Genomic DNA, 10,632 nt, shown 5'->3' on the forward strand with positions numbered 1-10,632 from the left:
AAGTGGAGATGCTGTGAAGGACACGGATGCTGCTGCCACCACTGCTGCTACTTCTGTGCGACAGCCACTACTGGAAAGTGGGGCTCCAATTACATTTTCTTTCTCTATCCATTAATCATATGTGTGGCATCTGGATATAACCTCTCACGGAAAGTTTGATAATGGGAGAGCCATAATTCTTTTAAAAGAAATCAAATGCCATTGCCGACCGAATGGAAACTAATTGTTGAGACGAGGAAACAAAATTTTTGTACAGCATCACAAATAACCATGAAATGGTGATTTATTAGCTCAGGAAAACGAAAAGCATACACATTAGTAAACAACTGAGGTGACAGCGATTTTACAGACTTGGAGGAAAATAAGTCCATAAAAGGTCAAAGCCCCTAGGAGCTTTGTAGGTGTGGCTGCCATGCCACATGTGCTTCTGTAGGTGACAGAGAGAAGAGAGGCTGTAACCAAACTCACTGTTCTGGCCTATGGAAATCTGAAAGATAAGCAGCTTACACTCCTGGAAAAACAAGCCTGGACCAATCAGAAGGCAGGTGGTCGTGCAAGGGTGGAGACTGGGTACGAGAGAGCAAGAGATGAGTAGTGGGGTTGAGGTGAATGGTGTGAAATTCACAAAAAGAAAAAAAAACAGTAAAGTTTTAAAATCTCTCTCTCTCTCTCTCTCTCTCTCTCTCTCTCTCTCTCTCTCTCTCTGTGTGTGTGTGTGTGTGTGTGTGTGTGTGTGTGTGTATCTGCCTATGTGTCTCTCTTTCTCTGTGTGTCTGCCTGCGTGTCTATCTCTCTTTCTGTGTGTCTGCCTGTCTTTCTGTCTGTCTGTCTCTTTGTGTGTCTGTGTGAAAACACTAACATTTAAACCAGCAGCTTCAGAAGATGAATACCATTAACACCAAAGAAAGCTTTATGGAATCAAGACATTTAATACACAAATAAATATCACATTATAGGAACTACCCAACAGTTAACTGGTGAGGTGTAGTGCCTGTGTGATACTCTCTGTGGGCTTTCCAAACTGAACACGGTGACTTCTGTTACTGTTGCACACAGCTCTCCGAAGGAGGCTGTCCCTGCAGGGTGGATGTGGAATCCCACAGTAAACAGACCACAGATACCTTGTCCCATTTGTTTTATCCCACTTTAATATCAATTACAGTGACTGTAGGCTTGGCACAGTTTTAATACAGAGATTATATGATTGTACCTAGTTATGTATCAGCAGTTAAGGGGATATTTCCCATCTCTATGATCATGGCCTACTCCCAGCTGCCTCCAGCAGTTATAACCTTCTCTGAAAAGAAGGAAACAAATTCATGGTCTTGTCAGTGCAGTCTATACTGAAACACAGGCACATATATTCATGTGTGAATTCCCAGCCGTTCAGGCACATCAAGAACATGGTGAGGAAAAGCAAACTTACAAACGGAAGCCAATAGGTAATTGTTTTTAGGAAACAAATCATTTCTTGTATTTTAGGATTTTGGATGTGAAATTGGTTCATTGGTTCCCAAATACAAACCAGTAGTTTTAAGTTCTCTCCCTGTCAGTACCATCAAACTGAAAGATGTGTGTCATTCATTCAGGGAAGTGGCCTCAGAGACGGGAAGGGACCAAGGGATTTCTTTTTTTTTTTTTAATTTTTTTTATTCATTTTATTATATATATAAGTACACTGTAGCTGTCTTCAGATACACCAGAAGAGGGCATTGGATCTCTTTATAGATGGTTGTGAGCCACCATGTGGTTGCTGGGAATTGAACTCAGGACCTCTGGAAGAGCAGTCGGATGCTCTTAACCGCTGAGCCATCTCTCCAGCCCCTGACCAAGGGATTTCTAAGAGGGGAAAGGACACTTCAGAGTTGTTCTCCCTTGGGACAAACACATGAGCCCTAAACTGCTGTTGCCACAAGCCCAGCAGTTGTAAACTGCACCTGGAGGGTATGCCTTCTGCTAAGATAGGTAAGGTAAATGGTCTCTGATTCACTGAAATTTGATTTTCTTGAAGATTTACAGTTGGATTCATTCGGATCACTTAGCACCACCGAGACACATCGCTGGATGTATGTGAAGTCCACCGCATCTTCGAGAGGTCCATCACACCAAGAGTCCAGAGTTTTACATCTATGGAGGCAAGAGATACAAATTATTCCTGGAAAACCACACCTGATGTTTACTCTCACCTTCCTCTATACTCCAATACCCTTATCCTCCAACTCTCCACCACCACCTCTGCTGGCTCTGGGGGTTTACTTGGGAACGTGGTTCACATTCTCATTCCACTGCAAACAGGACGCTGTGGCTAGATGTCTGCTTTTGCGTGGAATCACTGTTATTGTTAATTTGCGGGGGGGCGGGGCTCTGACAAACAGGTGAACTGATTGGTGTTGTCATGCAGAGCTCCAGAGACTAGGCTTGCAGAAGTGACCAGCATTTACTCAGCAGCACTGAAACCTCGCCATTCAAGGTCTGGCAACGTGGTTTGCAGTAAGCCTTCTGTCTGGCTTTCTTGCATTCCGTTCCTCTCCGCCAACCATTCTATTAGGTCATCAATCTTCTTGGGTTAAATTTCCTTGATTTCTAGAGTTTATCAATGATAATAGTAAGAAAAGTGGTGTTTACAGGTTTGATTAAGTATCTGGATTTGGACCACTTTTCAGGAATTATGTGTGTCAGACATGAGTGCAATCACTCAGTCTCTGTCCTCAGAGAAAAAAAGAAAGGGTGTATACACATAGAAGAGGAAGAGGGAATGTGTTCCTGGAGACAGAGTATGTGACAAAGCCACAGGAGGATGCCATGGCCATGAGAAATAGTCAGAAGTGAAGAACAGATTCCTTTATTAATCACACAGGGGTCACAGCCCTGGAATTTGCTCCAGTAATTCAGATTTTAGACTCCAATCCTCCAAAGCTAAGAAAAAAACAAATCAGCTGTTTAAACTGTAAAATTGGGGGATAGAGAAGGTGACTCAACAGTTAAAAGTACATAATGCTTTTGCAGAAGACCTGAGTTTAAATCCTAGCACTCACAAGGGGTGGCCCAAAACACCAGCACCAATGAACTCAATGCCTTCTTCTGACCCGTGCACATGCTATACTCATGTGTGCATATCTATAGGCAAATATACACACATACACATGAATAAAAATAAAACAAGTCTAAACAGGCAAGCGAATGGTAATTTGTTCCAACATAGAATACAAAATACTTGTCTTTCTTTATTATTCCCCAGGGTAGTTATAGATTGGTGATTAGGGGGCAAATCTTAAAGGCTCTTCACTGGTGATCATCTAAAAGAAAGGTAGGACCATTGCTCTACTGACAAAAAGTATGCTACTATTTTAATTAAATAGCAGCAATCAAAGTACCTCCATATTAAAATGGTAGCATAAGTTTTTTGTGCTTGACCATTTTACAGAGCACATAGATTTTAAAACACCATGTTATGCATTGTCAGGACTTATACCTTTATCACTCAATTTAAAATTTACTTGAAAAAGAAATTATATTTATAACATTTTAACAAAGCCAATAAGTCTAAGTTTAATAAAAGAAGTACTCCTTCTGGTATTAAAATACGAATACCCTCCTCCCATTTTCCCTTCAAAGTATCAAACACAACTTTACAAGACAGCTATGACATTACTTTAATGGATATATTGTTTCATACCTTTTACTTTTAACTAAGGAATTCCTTTCTTTGAATTACAAATTGAGAACTAGATTATAATAAGAATAGAAATGACTATAATAGCAAAATATAATGACTGGTAAGACCATCATCATCAACTAGGTCAAAACTTGTCAGAACACATTTCCCATTTCTCCTGGGCCAGCTTCTCTCACAATCTGAAGAGGATATCACTACTTCTGTGGGTAAGTGAAAACAAAAGGCATCTGTGCTGTTGGCCCCAGGCATCTTACCTAAATCAGACAACAAACTCAACCCAAGGCTGGAGAACCTATTGCAGCTATAATCAGGTGTTTCAGACTTCATGATTTAACCCAGGAATTGATACCGTCCAGCTGTGTATCACTATGCAGAAGCTTTCTGACTAGAGTCTCAGAAATATCTTCTGTAAATGAGGTCAATGATGGAATGTTTTTGTGACAATGAGATGAGATTGCTTTTAAGTATTTATACCTGCAGAGCATTCTTTTATTGGATTTTTTTTATTTACATTTCCAATGTTATTCCCTTTCCTGGTTACCTGGACATAAGCCCCTTATACCATCCTCCACCCCTTCTTCTCTAAGGGTGCTCCCTCCCCAACCATCCCCCTTCCACCCCTTCTGACATTCCCATACACTGGGAGGGTCTGGAGGCATGTAAACAGTGCTCGACCTATGCCTGTCATAAGAGCTGTTCCTTCAGAATGACAAAGTGGGGAATTCTCTAGACATGTTCTGCAGGGCAAAAACTCACAAAGGGGTAAAATTAGTTACATGCAGCTATCGAAAAATCTGTTACCTACGGATTGGTGTGGTGGCACAGGCCCTTGATTCCATCACTTGAGAAGCCGAGTCAGGTGGATCTCTGTGAGTATTAGACTAGCCAGGTTTACACAGTGAACGCTAGGAAAGCCAGGGATACATTGTAAGACTTTTTCTCAACAAAACAGACCTAAATAAATATATATGTCAAATTCATTAGAGGAATACTATAAAGGAAAAAATATTTCTTACATAAAATCTAGTAACTCTTAGAGGAAAGTCTGAGAATCAGTGAAACTTGAGTCTCAAGCCACTCAAGTTATAGTTTAAATTTATGGGTGATTATAGCCAATATGCAAAGGTGCCCTCCCTTCCTCCACTCACCTCAAACTCATCCTCTCTCTGGCTGGTCTTCTCCAGGAATGTCAGGTGATTAATTCTGCTTGGGCTGCCATAACCAACCTTCCAACCAAGGGGCAGGGAGTCTTACAAACTGTCATTCATTTCTCGTGGTTCTGGAAACTAGGAGTGCGAGGCTAAGGTGAAGAGTAGATTTGATGCTTTGTGACCCCATTTCTTGGGTCCTAGATAATTGTCTTCTGTGTTGTTATACAACAATAAGAAGGGAGGGGGCACCATGGGCTGCATATTAATTCCCATTTATAAATACTCATGACCTAATCTCTACTCATGACCTAATCATTTCCCAAAGGCTCTGGCTCCCAATTCCTTTACATTCGAGCTGTAAAGTTCAGCACATGAATCAGGAAAGAAAACACAAACATCTGGTTTAGGATAGTGACATAGAAGAGGTAGAGCTTCAAAATCCTGGTTGTATGGTCACCCCCGTGCCCAACTTTGGAGACATCAGTCTAAGTTTTGCTAAGAGGTAGGGAGCGTGCATAGCATTTCCAACAGAAATAATTTGAAGAGGAATGAGAGAGGCACTGAAGAGTTGCTCGGAAAGAAAGCAGGTAAACAGTGGCTAATGTCTCTGTGAAGATAAGGTAAACCAGTGAATAACTTTCCTAAACAAAAGAAGCCTTGGGGAACTGACCTCAAAAATTCATAAAGAGCAAAGCATCCCAAACAAGGATGCAGCAGTTTATGTCCAGGCCACCATCAGGAGCAGAACAAGATGCTGTTTACAGGAGAATAATAACAGCTGGATCTGATACCAAGGAAGAAGTTTGCTTTATGAAAAAAAATATCGCGTCAGACTTTGCAAGGTGTCATCATAAGATGACTAAGCACTCACCCAGTGCATTTCCTCTACTTGCCCAGAGGATTCAGAGTGAGGGAGACATAGAGTAAAGGAGCAAAGGGTAACAGAAGGCAAGTGCGTTGGCATTTAATATTTCCATAAAATGTTACTCAACATTTTCAGTTTAGAACAAAAGGTTCTAAGACAATAAGAAATAAGAGAATGATCTAGACACCGTGAAACTGTCATGAAAATGTCATATGGCAGAGTCTTATTTAATATTATTTAATCATTTTTTACAATCCAGATTTTCTCCCCATCACGGTCCACCCTCTGACTGTTCCACATCTCATACCTCCTCCCTGCTTCATCTCCAAAAGGATATTCCCATCTCCCCACCCCCAACCCCACCACACCCCCAGACCTCCCCGCTCCCTAGGGCCTCCAGTCTCTTGAGGGTTAGGTGTATCTTCTGTGACAGAATCCAGACCTGGCAGTCGTCTGCTGTATATGTGTTGGGGACATTTTATCAGCTGATGTATGCTACCTATTTGCTGGATCAGGGTATGAGAGATCTCAGGGGTCCATGTTAGTTGAGATTGCTGGTCTCCTTATAGGATTGCCCTCTTCCTCAGCTTTTTACAGCTTTTCCTAATTCAATCACAGGGGTCAGCAGCTTCTGTCAAATATCTGCATCTGACTCTTTCAGCTGCCTGTTGGGTCTTTCAGAGGACTATGATAGGCCCCTTTTTGTGAGCACTCCATAGCCTCAGTAATAGTGCCAGGCCTGGGGCCTCCCCTTGAGCTGGATCCCATTTGGGCCTATTGCTGGACCTTTTTTTCCCTCAGGTTCTTCTTCAGTTTTCTCCCTGTTCTTTCAGACAGGAACAATTCTGGGTCAGAGTTTTCGTCTGTGGGATGGCAACCCCATCCCTCACTTGATGCCCTATCTTTCTTCTGCAGGTTGGCTCCACAAGTTCCCTTTCCCTACTGTAGGTCATTACATCTAAGGTCACCTCCTTTTTGTTCTGATAGTCTCTCATCTCCCAGGACTCCAACACATTCTGGAGGTGCCCCAACCTACTACTTCTGGAGGTTTCCTGTTTCCATTCTTTTTCTTGGCCCTCAGGGCTTCAGTCAGAAGTCTATGAATATCTTCAAAACATCAGGGAAATGCAAATCAAAAAAAAAAAAACCCTGAGATTCTACCTCATACCAGTCAGTGTAGCTAAGATCAAAAACCAGGTGAGAGTAGATGCTGGTGAGGATATGGAGAAAGAGGAACATTCCTTAATTGTTGGTGGGATTGCAAGCTGGTACAACCACTCTGGAAACCAGTTCCTCAGCATATTGGACACAGTACTACCTGAGGATCCAGCTATACCTCCCCTGAGCATATATGCAAAAGATGCTCCAACATAGAACAAGGATGCATGCTCCACTCTGTTCATAGCAGCCTTATTTATAGTAGCAGAAGCTGGAAAGAACCCAGATGCCCTTCAACAGAAGAATGGATACAGAAAATGTGGTACATCTACACAATGGAGTACTATTCTACTATTAAAAACAATGACTACATGAAATTCTTAGACAAATGGATGGAACTAGAAAGTATCATCATGAGTGAGGTACCCCAATCACAAAAGAACACACATGGTATGCACTCACTGATAACTGGATATTAGCCCAAAAGCTTGGAATACCTAAGAAAAAATTCACAAATCATATGAAGCTCAAGAAGAAGGAAGACCAAAATGTGGATGCTTCATTCCTTCTTAGAAGTGAGAACAGAATATTTCCTCATGGGAGGAAATACAGGGATGAATAGTAGAACAGAGACTGGAGGAAAGGTCATCCAGAGACTGCCCCACCTGGTGATCTATCCCATATGCAGCCACCAAATCCATTCACGATTCCTGATGCCAAGAAGTGCTTGTTGACAGGAGCCAGATATGGGTGACTCCTGAGAGGCTCTGCCAGAGCCTTACTGATACAGATGAGGATGGTTGCAGCTAACCATTGAACTGAACAAGCAGATTCCACCACAATGGAGGAGCTAAAGAAAAGCCTGAAGGAGCCGAAGGGGTTTGCAATCCCATAGAAAGAGCAACAATACCAACCAACCAGAGGGCATGAGAACTCCCAGGGACTAAACCACCACCCAGTGAGTACACACAAAGGGACCCATGACTCTAGCCACATACATAGCAGAGGATGTCATTGTTAGGAATCAATAGGAGGAAAAGGCCTTGGTCCTATGAAGGTTCATTTGCCCAATGTAGGGGAATGCCGGGGCATTGAGTTGGGAGTGGGTGGGTGGGAGTGGGTGGGTGGGAGTGGGAGCATCCTCATAGAAGCAGGGGCGTGGGGAGGCATTATGGGAGAGGGGGAAGGGGGATAACATTTGAAATGTAAATACATAAAATCTCCAAGAAAATTAAAAATAAAAAAAGAAATAAAGAGGAGTGAGCTAGCATTAAAGTCTATCCCAAACACTGAAACTAGTAACAGAAACAATATTCATATATTGTAGGTAAAATGTTTCATAGTCTTAACAAAAGTGAAGACAGACTGACAAGGTTCATCGAAGAGTTATGAAGATGGAAACTGAAGGAAATGAAAATGTTCACTGTCTTCAAGGATCAGATTCAGTATAAATACTAAAGGTATAAATCAAAGAAACATAGTTGACAGATAACATATATATATGTATATATATAGACAGATTATATATATATTATTGACTTATGTTTATTCAAGTAGAACACAAACTTTAAAGTTTTAGTTAATGCTAAGTAATTATTAATATGTTTGTCTTTGCATGTACAAAACAGAAAATTGGACAAGGAAAAAATTAACTGTGGCTCTAAGACATAGACCAAATAATTCCTTTCTGTTGCAAGTGCCATTGTAGTACTAGCTATGAGCAGAGAAAAAAACAATATGATAGTAGTGCATTATTTGAAAGCCATAACTGTGTTTTGAAAAAAGTATTCCTATAATCATTACATTCTTCTGTTTAGTAGTTACTATATGTGTGCACATGTGTACGCATGTACAAACACCCAATTCTGGGTCATAAGGAGGAAATCATGTCTTTACACTTAGTAAAAGCAAGCACATATCTGCAAGTTTCAAATACATGAAAGTTTTCTTTATAATGAAGCCTTCTATATTCCACCACACAGATTTGAGTAGCTAAGTCATAAATTTTCCATAATGCAAAGCTAATCATACATTCACCCACTGAGTGAAACAATGAGCTTTGCAGGAATTGTTAAGTGACCCAGCTGTAAATACGTGGGATTTATTGCCCTGTGAAAGGAAATTTCTGGGTGAAATTTTGCTCTCTGCATTTCACACAGGGAAAAAGTAAAATCAAAGTGTCTGTCGTTGTCCTCCAATGCCAGTCAATGACACCTGAAAGTTTCTCGTTACTGCTCAGAACCATTACACTGGATGGAGCACTTTAGAAAGGAGATGAGGCTAGAGGTGTCATTATATTTTGTCCATCCTGAATCACTCTACCTGGAGGTCACCCATCTCCTCAATCACAGCATAAGCATATGAATGTTTGTGGGATGCAGTTCTCAGTTCAGGTAAAGCATTTGCTTAATGTGGCTTCCACTTGTTTGTTAAGAAACCAAAGCTTTCTAGCCTCTGGTTTTATTTAAGTCGTCACACTGACATCTTGTGGCGGCAGCTGAATAGAAATTAAAAGGGTCTGAGATGCAGTGAAGCTTCTCCCACTGCATGAGGTCATCCAGGCTGCCTGGTGGGGGCTACCCAGGCTCTGTTGCTCTAAGAAGTTATGGGATACCATGCAGGAAGGAAACTTCTATATAACGTGGGTTTGTGGTTGCTTGGTAGGAAATGTCACATTCTAAATTAAGCATAGAGGATGAAGCTAAGTTGAAAGCTGGAATTGTCTTGGTATCAAGCACAGCATATGCTCCAAAAAAGGACCATGATGTCAAAATCTGCCTTGGTCCATTTACTATTTCTCTAATTTAACACTCACGGAAAATATGTTCCTAATAGCATAGTAGCTTTCTAGATATACAACTAAGGTAGCTTCAGATCAGGGTAAAAATAAAGGCCAGTCTACATAAAGCATACTCCCCTGCCTGGCTGAATCAGGGGTTGCACAGAGACCTTCCCAAGGAAGAAGTACTAATTTTAAACACACTTTGTTGCCTTAAATTCCAGAACCCAACTGTAGTTTCCCGTCCTTCCTTTCCCCCAGTCCCTCTCTCCTACTTCTACTCTGTCCCCAAATCGATCCATTCTTCCTCCATTTCTCTTCAAAAAAGAGCAGTCCTCCTATGGATATCAATAAACACAGCATATCAAGTTGTAGTAAGATGAGACAACCTCATATTAAGGGTGAATGGATGCAACCCAGTAAGAGTAAAATAGCCCTAAAAGCAGGCAGAAATGTCAGAGGTAGCCCTGACTCACTCTTTTAGGAGTCCTCAAAGGCAACCACGCTACATGAACATAACAAATATGCAAACGGCCTAGGTGAGACTCACGCCAGCTCACTGGTTGTTCAACCAGCCTCTGTGAGCCCCTATGAGCCGTGGTTAGTTGATTCTTTGCGTTTTCTTGTGGTGCCTTTGAACCCTCTGGCTGCTACAATCCTTCCTACCTCTCTTCCACAGGACTCACCTAGCTGTGGGTCTCTGTATCAATTTCCATCAGTTTCTAGATGGAGCTTCTGTGATGATGACTATGACCGTGCTAGACTCCTGTCTACAAGTGTAGGTAATATCATTAGGAATCATTTTTTGCATTTTTTTCCTTCCTTCCTTTCATTTTTGCTTTCTCTCTTTCTTTCTCTTGGAGTCTTTGATTTTACTCTCTGAGCTACCCAGACTCTGGTTCCTGGCCATTCAAGCAATATCATAGGTGGGCTCCCTCTCTTGGCATGGGTCTTAAGATGGATCAGTCATTAGTTGGTCAGGTCATTCACACAATTTCTGTGC

At 41.5% G+C, this 10,632-nt stretch overlaps 1 non-coding gene across 1 annotated transcript; it reads left to right on the forward strand.

Moving 5' to 3' along the window:
• Positions 1-379: 379 nt before the first annotated feature.
• On the forward strand, positions 380-510 carry LOC120094925 (small nucleolar RNA SNORA17). The gene has a single exon (XR_005489613.1). It is a non-coding gene; the product is annotated as a small nucleolar RNA SNORA17 (small nucleolar RNA).
• The last annotated feature ends 10,122 nt before the right edge of the window (positions 511-10,632 follow it).

This window comes from Rattus norvegicus, chromosome 9 (assembly GCF_036323735.1).
Source record: "Rattus norvegicus strain BN/NHsdMcwi chromosome 9, GRCr8, whole genome shotgun sequence".
NCBI lineage: Eukaryota > Metazoa > Chordata > Mammalia > Rodentia > Muridae > Rattus > Rattus norvegicus.